Genomic DNA, 10228 nt, shown 5'->3' on the forward strand with positions numbered 1-10228 from the left:
TTACCCATAAGTAGCTCTATTAGCAAGTACTTGGATTATTAATTGATTATGTGAATTACATTCGACCCTGTCTTTATTAATTGAACTTTATTCAATACTTTACTTTTCATTGCACACTCTAAAAACACCTATTTTGATTGCCTTTGATAAACACCATAACGACAGATAACGATAGATTGACACTTGATCTCTGTGGATTCGACAATCTTTTATATTACTCTGACGCGTTCGTACACTTGCGAAAAGCACGCACCAAGTTTTTGGCGCCGTTGCCGGAGACCAATTTCGTCAAATTTCATTTCCCTGTTGTTATATTGTTTAGACTCAGGTTATTTCCCGCCGGTCAATGGGAAGAACTCGCAGCACCGGAAGTTTAAGCTTAGTATATCCTCTGGCAGAACCTGAACGTTAGGCTCGCGCACGTTTATTCTTTAATAGAATTAAGAGAGCTATGGCCGAAGATCAAAACCAAAGACCTCTTAAGGATTTCGCTCAACCATCCAATGAAGAACCTAGTTCTAGTATAGTAAACCCAACCATACCAGCTAATAATTTTGAACTTAAACCATCCCTGTTGCAACTAGTGCAACCGAGACAATTCGCAGGTCTCGCTACTGAGAACCCAAACCAACATTTAAAAATCTTTCTTCAATTAGCAGACACTTTTAAAACCAATGGAGCTTCTCCTGAGGCAATACGTTTAAGATTATTCCCTTTTTCCCTCAGAGATAAAGCTCTATCATGGTTAGATTCCCTTCCACCCAATTCCATTACGACTTGAGATAACCTTAGAAGAGTATTCCTTGCTAGATACTTTCCCCCGAGTAAGACCGCCTTTCTTCGAAACCATATAACTAGATTTACCCAGAACCAAGGTGAATCGTTGTTCGAAGCTTGGGAGAGATATAAAGAGTTGTTACGAGCATGCCCACATCATGGTTTAGAAAATTGGTTAATCATTCAAACCTTCTATAATGGACTTCACTATAACACTAAGATGACCATCGACGATGCCGCGGGCGGTGCTCTGATGAACAAACCTTACCCTGAAGCTAGTGCCCTCATCGAAGATATGGCTCAAAACCATCAATCATGGGGAGTCGAACGAGCGACGGTAGAGAAGAAGGAAGCCCAAGGGGGAGTGCATGAACTAAGCTCTATAGACATGATGCAAGCTAAAATGGACGCATTAGCCCTCAAGGTCAAGCATATGTGCATAAACCTGAATACTGTAGCCGCAGTCTCGTCGGATTGTGAGATATGTGGAACCAAAGGACACCAATCCGCAGAATGCAGTCTATTAAATGAAACCCACTCCGAGCAAGTGAACTACACCCAAGGGAACCCATACTCGAATACTTATAACCCTGGATGAAGGAATCACCCGAATTTCTCATATAATAACAATAGCCCTATCCAAAATAATGCACCTCTGAGACCTAGTTATCAAGCCCCAAGATCAAATCAACCTATGCAACCTGTGCCACCATAGCCGAGCCTTGAGAAAATTATGGAAAATTTTATCACTGCTCAAACCCAACAAAACAAGGAGTTCATGAACCAAAACATTCATGTTAACGAACTGATTACTCAATTAGGAACCAAGGTTGACCAAATAGTTACTCATACTAAGATGCTTGAAACCCAGATCTCTCAGGTAGCTTTAAACCAAGCCCCTCAAACTACACCTGGAGGACAATTCCCTGGACAACCTCAACAAAATCCGAGAGGACAAGCCAATGCCATTACCCTATGTTGAAAAGTATATTTTCGGAAAATATTTTTATATCGTATCCACAGAGATTGGTTGTTATTACCGCCGTTCTATAATCCAAATTGTTATAAGTTTAAAAAGTAACAAAGTTGTTTTGTTTGAAAAGTTATCTTTTGAGTAGAATGTCACTAAAACAATACACTAGTTTTAATCAAATGTAAAAGGCTTCGCAAGATTGGAGTTCACTATTCAAATTGCTTATGATTCCTTATGAAAACTATATAGATTCAAGATTATTGATGATGTTCAAGTATCCTCTCAATATCATTTATGTCTAAATGATATTGTGATAATCACTATATTAATCTTTAGATGATTTCTCCACCTAACTATCAATATAGAAATCTTTAATGGTTGATACAAAAGAAGAGTAGTGAATAAATCTATTTCTACAACTTATTCACTACTTGAAAATATATTTTATGTCAAGACTTAAATAATCTCTTTCAACAACTACTCAAATCTCATATTCAACTTAGGGCAAAAATATCATTCAATACATCAACAATCTTTTATCATATATAAGAGTTAAATGGAATACATAAACAAATAAGAATAGCTACTACCTCCAATCTTGACAAAATGGGGTTTAGCTCCTCATCATCATTATGGAAAGCAAAAGGCAATGGAGAATAAAACTCTATTTTTCTCTTCCAAAATATCAAACTATGAATGAATGAATGAACAATTTCCATTCTGTTTTCTAAAAAGGGTTGACCTTTCCTAAAATGCTCATTTTCATCTAAAGCTGAAAAGCCCCCCTAAGACAGATACAGAAATGGCAAACACAACTGGCCTTGAAAACAGCACACTTGGCCAAAACAGCTTGCTGGACTCGCAAGGTTTGCGGCGCAAAGGGAGTTCGCTGCGCGAACTGAAGCTACTTCAGCTTCCTTGCCTTGCAAGCTTCATCCAAATAGTCTTCCAAATGTAATTCTTCAAAAATAGGCCTCCATATTGCATTCAACACTTCTTCCAATTTATGCTTATGCATTCCAAAGCTTTCTTGTCCAAAAATTCTACAAAACTAACAAATATGTGAAATAACTACTCAAAACATCATAAATTAAACCTAATTGCATTTATACAAAATTGTGAGAATAAAAGTGTGTAATTACATCAAAAATTGGTAAAAGGGACCAATAAAAAATATAAAAAGTAGTACTAATTGGTCCCTAACAACTCTCCCCAACTTAGCATTTTGTTTGTCCCTAAACAAAAGTTTCCACCATGACAACCAACGCAATGACACAAAAGATCGAAACAAGGATTAACCAAGGACATTCAAATGGTTCAAAAGTGTTTGGCACTTTCTCAATCCACCTATCTCAATTCTAGACAAAACATGAATAAGAGAAATGGTTGAGTGCAAAAATCATACCAAGGAATTCAAAGCCATGTATGTCAAAATTGAATCAAACTTACACACACATCATAATAATGATGAATAACATGAAGGGTTACTTTCACTCATCCAAGCAATTAAATCAACAACAACTCAAATCATGCGGTCATCAAAACAAATACCAAATCATGTGAAAAATGAGAGTCAAGAGGTCTTTCAGGGGTTGTAGTGTGGCTTGGGTTACAAGAAAGGATATGATTAAGAGAATTCAACAAAGTTGCCTATCCTAAGGGAGCATTTCCATATATTCAACTCTACACAATTTCCATTTCTTTGATCCCCGTCTTTTTCTTTTCTTTTTCTTTTTACATCCATACAATCATGAACATTTTCTTTGTTTTTTCTATATTTTCTTTTTCTTTGCTCTATGGTTTCAAGGGTGATTTCTTTTTCTTGTTTCTTTTCATATTTTCACCCTTTCATAAAAACTCAAAAGTAAGCTCAAAGGGGGTTAACTAAGGATCACTCCTCACAAGGTTAGCTGATTCAAACTTTTTGGTCAAGTGGTTTTTCTCATAACAATCAATGCCTCTATCATTTTCAAAATTTTCACACAAAAATAGATTAATGCATGATTTAGCATGATAAGAATGAGTTGAAATAATGCTATGTTTCTCGCATTTTAGTGTACATTGGAAAGCTTCCTCACAATTGGTTAAGTCCTATTTTGATTCAAAAATGACATATATTTCAATGAATTTATGATATGGATTTTGCACACACCATCAAACTACTCATGTTAAGTCTAAAGTGTACCGTGAAATGCCGACACTAATTCTTATCATCACCACTCGAAGTGTCCTATGCTTCTTTCTTTGCGAACATTTCTTGGTTGCTTTAAGCTTGACTTAAGAGTAAGAACAATTAAACAAAAAAATATTGGTAAACCAATTTGATTGTAACACACTTAAATCTCAAAGAGTATTCATGCAATTATCAAAACAACTAACAAACCAAAGTTTTGGTGAACTAGAGCCACCCAAAAGTACAATCAAAATTTTACAAAAGCAAAAATAATACAAAGAAAACTCAAAATAAAAACAAACTCCTCAAATTCACAAACTCCTCAATCTTCCTCCTCTTGGCCACCACCAACAGATCCAAGGACATCCTCCATCTCATCGCCATGGTTTGCACCACCTCCTGCACCCCCCATAAAAGTTGGCCTGCCCTCAGGCCAATTAGCATAAGCAACATATTTCACTTGGGAAGGAAATGTGCGGGCTTCAGGTGCAAGGAAAGTGTTCTGAAATTGTTGCTGCATAACATCAAAGATAAATGATTGAGACCTCCTAGAGTCCTCAAAGTTCTCACAGCAATAATTAGCAAATGCCATCTGATCGAAAGCTGGAGTAGTGTGGGGTCGGGGTCTAGAGGACGAAGTCCCAGCTCCTTCGGCTCTGTCCATCTGGCTCTGGCAGAACCTATTCAGATAAGCATCGTTAATAACACTAGTAATAGAGAAATGTACTTCATCCGGAATGTAAACATTCGCCCATCGGCAAAGTCCCATAATCAGCCCCGGGTATGCAAGAACACCTGCTTTACCACCAAATTTTGTTTCGCTTATAGCCATCTTGCGCATTTCCCCCGTAATGATTGATGCTACATCAACAGATTTGCCGATCATGATGTAATACAGTAAACACCCTACATCCAAAGGGATAGTGGTGTTGTGGCTCCTTGTCCGGATATTGTTCAACAGCAGCATCAGAAATGCCCTTGCTTCCAGATTCAGATTTTCTCTTTTCCATGACTTTGGAAGTCCTTGATCATTTAAGTCAAATGTCTTTCCTTCAAGGCATAAGGTAGCGCTTACCGCCGGAAGATCCCAAACGTTGGCCAATTCCTTGGTACGATACTCGCACCGCTCATTCTCTCCCAAAGTGAGAGGATTACCAAGATATGTGTTAATTGCATCTCTGCCGAAAGAAATAATCTTGCCTCTCACTCTTGTTTGGTAATTGAAAGCTACTCCCTCTTCAAGATGCAAAGCATTGGCATAAAATTCTCGCACAATGTCGTAATTGATTGCCGACTCTGGTTCACACAGTTTGCTCCATCTTCTCCTCTCAAAATTTGATACCAAATTCCGATAAGTTCCACCCGGTGATAAGCGGATGAACCTTTCCGGTTGGATGGTTCTCTTGATTAATTTTTCAAATCTTTCTTCATGTTCATCACTTATGAACCGTCTCAATGAACGAGAAGGACCGGAAGCCGTGGTTTTTGTTCTCTTAGACATCTTGTTGAAAAGCACTTGATTCTTTGTTAACAGTTGGGATTTGGGAAATGGAGAGGGAAACTTGTTTTTTTTTAGTTTTGGAAGTTTTGGAAGTGGGAGTGGAAAAGAGTTGCTGTTTTGCTATTTTGAAAATAAAAGAGAGTGGATAGAAAACTAACCTAAACAGAATTTAAGTGGTTTTGCCACGCTCCGTTCGCTGGGCGAACTTTGTTCGTGGCGCGAATTGAAGCTTTCCATTCAGTTCGCGGGGCGAACTGAAGGAATTTCTGGAAAAAAATTAATTTGCAGTGGACAGAACCCAAGTTTCACAAAAATTAACACAACAGAATATCATAACAGCAGAATTGAGAAAATATAAAATGCAGACTTACAACGTTGGGTTGCCTCCCAACAAGCGCTTTGTTTAACATCGTTTTGAGCTCGACGGTTCAATGATTAGCTCGATCCGGCTTTGTTGAGCAAGTTACCCAATGGCTTTGCTATCTTTGAAAAATCTTTGATGAATCTCCGGTAGAAACCGGCATGTCCGAGAAAGCTCCTTATTCCTTTTATATTTGTTGGAGGTGGTAATTTCTCAATGACTTCCACCTTAGCTTTGTCAACTTCTAATCCTTCGGAGGAGATCTTGTGACCGAGTACAACACCTTCGGTGACCATAAAGTTGCATTTTTCCCAATTGAGCACTAAGTTGGTCTCCGCGCATCTTCCCAAAACCACATCATGATGTTTTAAGCACAAATCAAAAGATGATCCATAAACGGTGAAATCATCCATGAACACCTCAATGCATTCTTCTATTAAGTCCGAGAATATCGCTTGCATACACCGTTGAAATGTTGCCGGTGCATTACATAACCCAAAAGGAATTCTTCGATAAGCAAAGATGCCAAAAGGACATGTAAAAACCGTCTTCTCATTATCCGCCGGATTGACCGAAATTTGGTTGTACCCCGAATACCCGTCCAGGAACAATAGAAATTTTTGTCGGCTAACCTTTCCAACATTTGGTCCATGAAAGGTAGTGGGAAGTGATCTTTCCTTGTAGCTTGGTTTAGCCTTCTATAGTCAATACACATCCTCCACCCGGTTACCGTTCTTGTTAGAATCAACTCATTTTTATCATTTTTGATAACCGTCATGCCACCTTTCTTGGGAACTACTTGTACCGGACTCACCTATTCACTATCGGAGATAGGATAAATCATTCTGGCTTCCAAGAGTTTAACAACTTCTTTCCGAACTACTTCTTTCATTGATGGATTTAGACGCCTTTGAGGTTGTGCAACGGGTTAAAATTTTTTTTCCATCATGATCTTATGCATACAATAGGCCGGACTAATACCCTTCAAGTCGGATAACACCCACCCTATTGCACCTTCATTCTTTTTCAGCACTTGTATCAATTTGTATTCCTCTTTTGTGGACAAGGTGTTGTTAATGATCACCGGTTTAGTACACTCGTCACCAAGGAACACATACTTCAAGTGTGAAGGTAGCATTTTCAACTCTAGTTTTGGTTCTTCCATTTTCTTTGTCGCATCCAAGTCTTCATTTGTTTCTTCATGATAAGCAAGCTCCCCACAAGACTCTAATTCATGCAACATTGCTTCAATCTCTTTTTCTTCATTTTCGGTCAACACATTGTAGGCTCCGATAAGAGATCTTTCTAGAGGATTAGAAATATGAACTTGATTTGCGACCTCCACTACTTCCTCTTCAATTTCATCGATTCGGAAAGAATCATGCTTGTCATTTGGATGCTTCATGGCTTCAAAAAGATTGAAGGTCATTTCTTCATCTTGCACTCTCACCTTCATTAGTCCATCATCAATATCAATCATCATCCGGGCTGTTTTCATGAATGGCCTTCCAAGAATTAGAGGAACATCACGATCCTCATCCATCTCTACTATCACGAAATCCACCGGAAACAAGAATTTGTCTACCTTCACTAGCATGTCTTGAGCAATTCCATATGGTGAAGTATTAGATTTGTCGGCTAGTTGTAAAGTCATCCTTGTAGATTTGATCTCACCATTTCCCAATCTTTTAACAATGGATAGGGGGATTAAATTGATGCTAGATCCCAAGTCAATCAAACCATTACCAATGTAGGTGCTTCCAATGGTTACCGGTAAAACGACTCGGCCCGGATCAGATTCCTTCCTTGGGAGAGTCTTTTGAATGATGGCACTACAACGTGCATCAAGCAAGATGGTTTTGTCTTCCACATGTCTCCTTTTCTTTGTAAGAATATCCTTCATGAACTTTGCATACTGTGGCATTTGCTCTAATGCGTCGGCAAATGGAATATTGATTTGAAGTTGTCTGAATATGTCCATGAACCGTGCATAATGTCTAGCATTGTCCTTCTTCGATGGTGCATGCGGATAAGGTAGATGTTGGGTTGGAATGACACTCACACTTTTCTCTCCTTTCTTCTTCTTTCTTGGTTCGGCATCCTTTTTTACTTCCATTTCAGTCTGCTGCTCTGTTGGCAATTCCTGCTCTTTTCACAGCGCGAAGGGGGATCGCGGCGCGAACTGAAGAGTTCCTGCCACTTTCTCCTTTCCACAAACCATATCCTCTTTTTCTAGCAAACCATCCATATCATTCTCTACTGTAATTTCCTCACTTTTTCCACTTGTCAAATCTTTACCGCTCCTCGTGACAATTGCTTTACAATACTCCTTTGGATTGGTTTGAGTGTTAGCGGAAAAGGAAGATCCTGCGTTTTGTTCCGACAATTGCTTCGCAAGTTGGCCTACTTGATTTTCCAGATTCTTAATTGCTGCCTCGTTATTCTTCTGATTTGCCATGGAAGCTTGCATGAATTATTGAAGAGTGTCCTCTAGCTTTGAATTTCCTCCTTGCGATTGTTGGCCTTGAGAGTTTGGGTGTTGATAAGGACTTTGTTGCTGAAAATTTTGGTTATTGAACCTTGATGGTTGATAACCTTGATTGTTTCTTGGATATGAGTTGTTGGGAGGTTGTCTTTGATAGCCTTGATTTTGATTGTTCACATAACTAACTTCTTCTAGTGGAGGGTAAAAACCGGTTGGATGATCTCCTTGAGATAATTCGCAACATGCTACTTGATGTCGAACTTGAGACCCTTGGATTTCCTTCATTTGTTGTGGAAGCTTGGCCATTTGTTGAGTAAGCAACTCCACTTGTTGAGAAAGTAGTTTGTTTTGAGCAAGGATGGCATCATTGGTATTTAACTCAAGAACTCCCGGTTTACGTTGTGAAGGACTACGGTCATGTTGACTTTGACGATCATTGAGTGCCATCCGGTCAATAATGACTTTAGCTTCTTCCGCATTCTTTGACATAAGAGAGCCACCCGCGGTAGCATCCAAAAGTGTCTTGTGAGTTGATTGGAGCCCATTTAGAAAAATATGGATTTGAGTGAGCTCATCAAAACCATGACCCTTGCATTTCCTCAACATTGACTTGAATCTTTCCTAAGCCTCATTTAGAGACTCGTTGCTTCCTTGAGTGAATACTGCAATAGCCGTTTTGGCTTCCATGAATCGGGATTGAGGGAAATATCTTTCTAAGAACTTTTCTTCTAGCAAATTCCAATCCGTCATCACTCTTGGTGCTTGATCAAGGTACCACTCTTTTGCCTTTCCCACTAAGGAGTGTGGGAACATCCTCTTGAATAATGCTTCTTCACCTGTTTCATTCCCGTAGAACCCGCAATCTCATAGAATTTGATGAGATGGGTATACGGATCTTCATGGTCCATTCCGGTGAATGGATTTTCATAGAGAAGTTGGAGGATTCCGGTCTTCATCTCCATATTCCTTCCTCCACGAGCAAATTGAGCATTCCTTCTTGGACCATTAGCGGACATTTCGGTACGATTGTCATCCGCCATGTTTCCGTCACAAGCCTCTACAACCACTTCTTCAATTTGAACAAGTGCGGAAGTAGATGCTTCTTCTCTCCGGTTCCTCTCTTCAGCTAGTTTCCTTCTTCTTCGTGTTTTGCTATTGAGCTTTCGAAGTGTTCTTTCAATTTCGGGATTGAATTGAAATTGTTCCTCGGTAGCTTTTCCTCGCATGCACTAGAATCTACAAAACTAACAAACCAAGTGAAACACAAGAGGGATAGTAATAAAAGTAACACAACTTAGAACAATGAATTATTGCAATGCTTGTAATATCGAACACCAATCCCCGACAACAGCGCCAATTTGTTGAAAAGTATATTTTCGGCAAATATTTTTATATCGTATCCACAGAGATTGGTTGTTATTACCGCCGTTCTATAATCCAAATTGTTATAAGTTTAAAAAGTAACAAAGTTGTTTTGTTTGAAAAGTTATCTTTTGAGTAGAATGTCACTAAAACAATAAACTAGTTTTAATCAAATGTAAAAAGCTTGACAAGATTGGAGTTCACTATTCAAATTGCTTATGATTCCTTATGAAAACTATATAGATTCAAGATTATTGATGATGTTCAAGTATCCTCTCAATATCATTTATGTCTAAATGATATTGTGATAATCACTATATTAATCTTTAGACAAATTTTCCACCTAACTATCAATATAGAAATCTTTAATGGTTGATACAAAAGAAGAGTAGTGAATAAATCTATTTCTACAACTTATTCACTACTTGAAAATATATTTTATGTCAAGACTTAAATAATCTCTTTCAACAACTACTCAAATCTCATATTGAACTTAGGGCAAAAATATCATTCAATACATCAACAATCTTTTATCATATATAAGAGTTAAATGGAATACATAAACAAATAAGAATAGCTACTACCTCCAATCTTGA

At 38.3% G+C, this 10228-nt stretch overlaps 1 non-coding gene across 1 annotated transcript; it reads right to left on the reverse strand.

Annotated features, from left to right (window-relative positions):
- Positions 1-835: 835 nt before the first annotated feature.
- On the reverse strand, positions 836-942 carry LOC127088606 (small nucleolar RNA R71). Its single transcript, XR_007790436.1, has one exon. It is a non-coding gene; the product is annotated as a small nucleolar RNA R71 (small nucleolar RNA).
- Positions 943-10228: the final 9286 nt, after the last annotated feature.

Source organism: Lathyrus oleraceus, chromosome 5 (genome assembly GCF_024323335.1).
Source record: "Lathyrus oleraceus cultivar Zhongwan6 chromosome 5, CAAS_Psat_ZW6_1.0, whole genome shotgun sequence".
NCBI classification, from domain to species: Eukaryota; Viridiplantae; Streptophyta; class Magnoliopsida; order Fabales; family Fabaceae; genus Lathyrus; species Lathyrus oleraceus.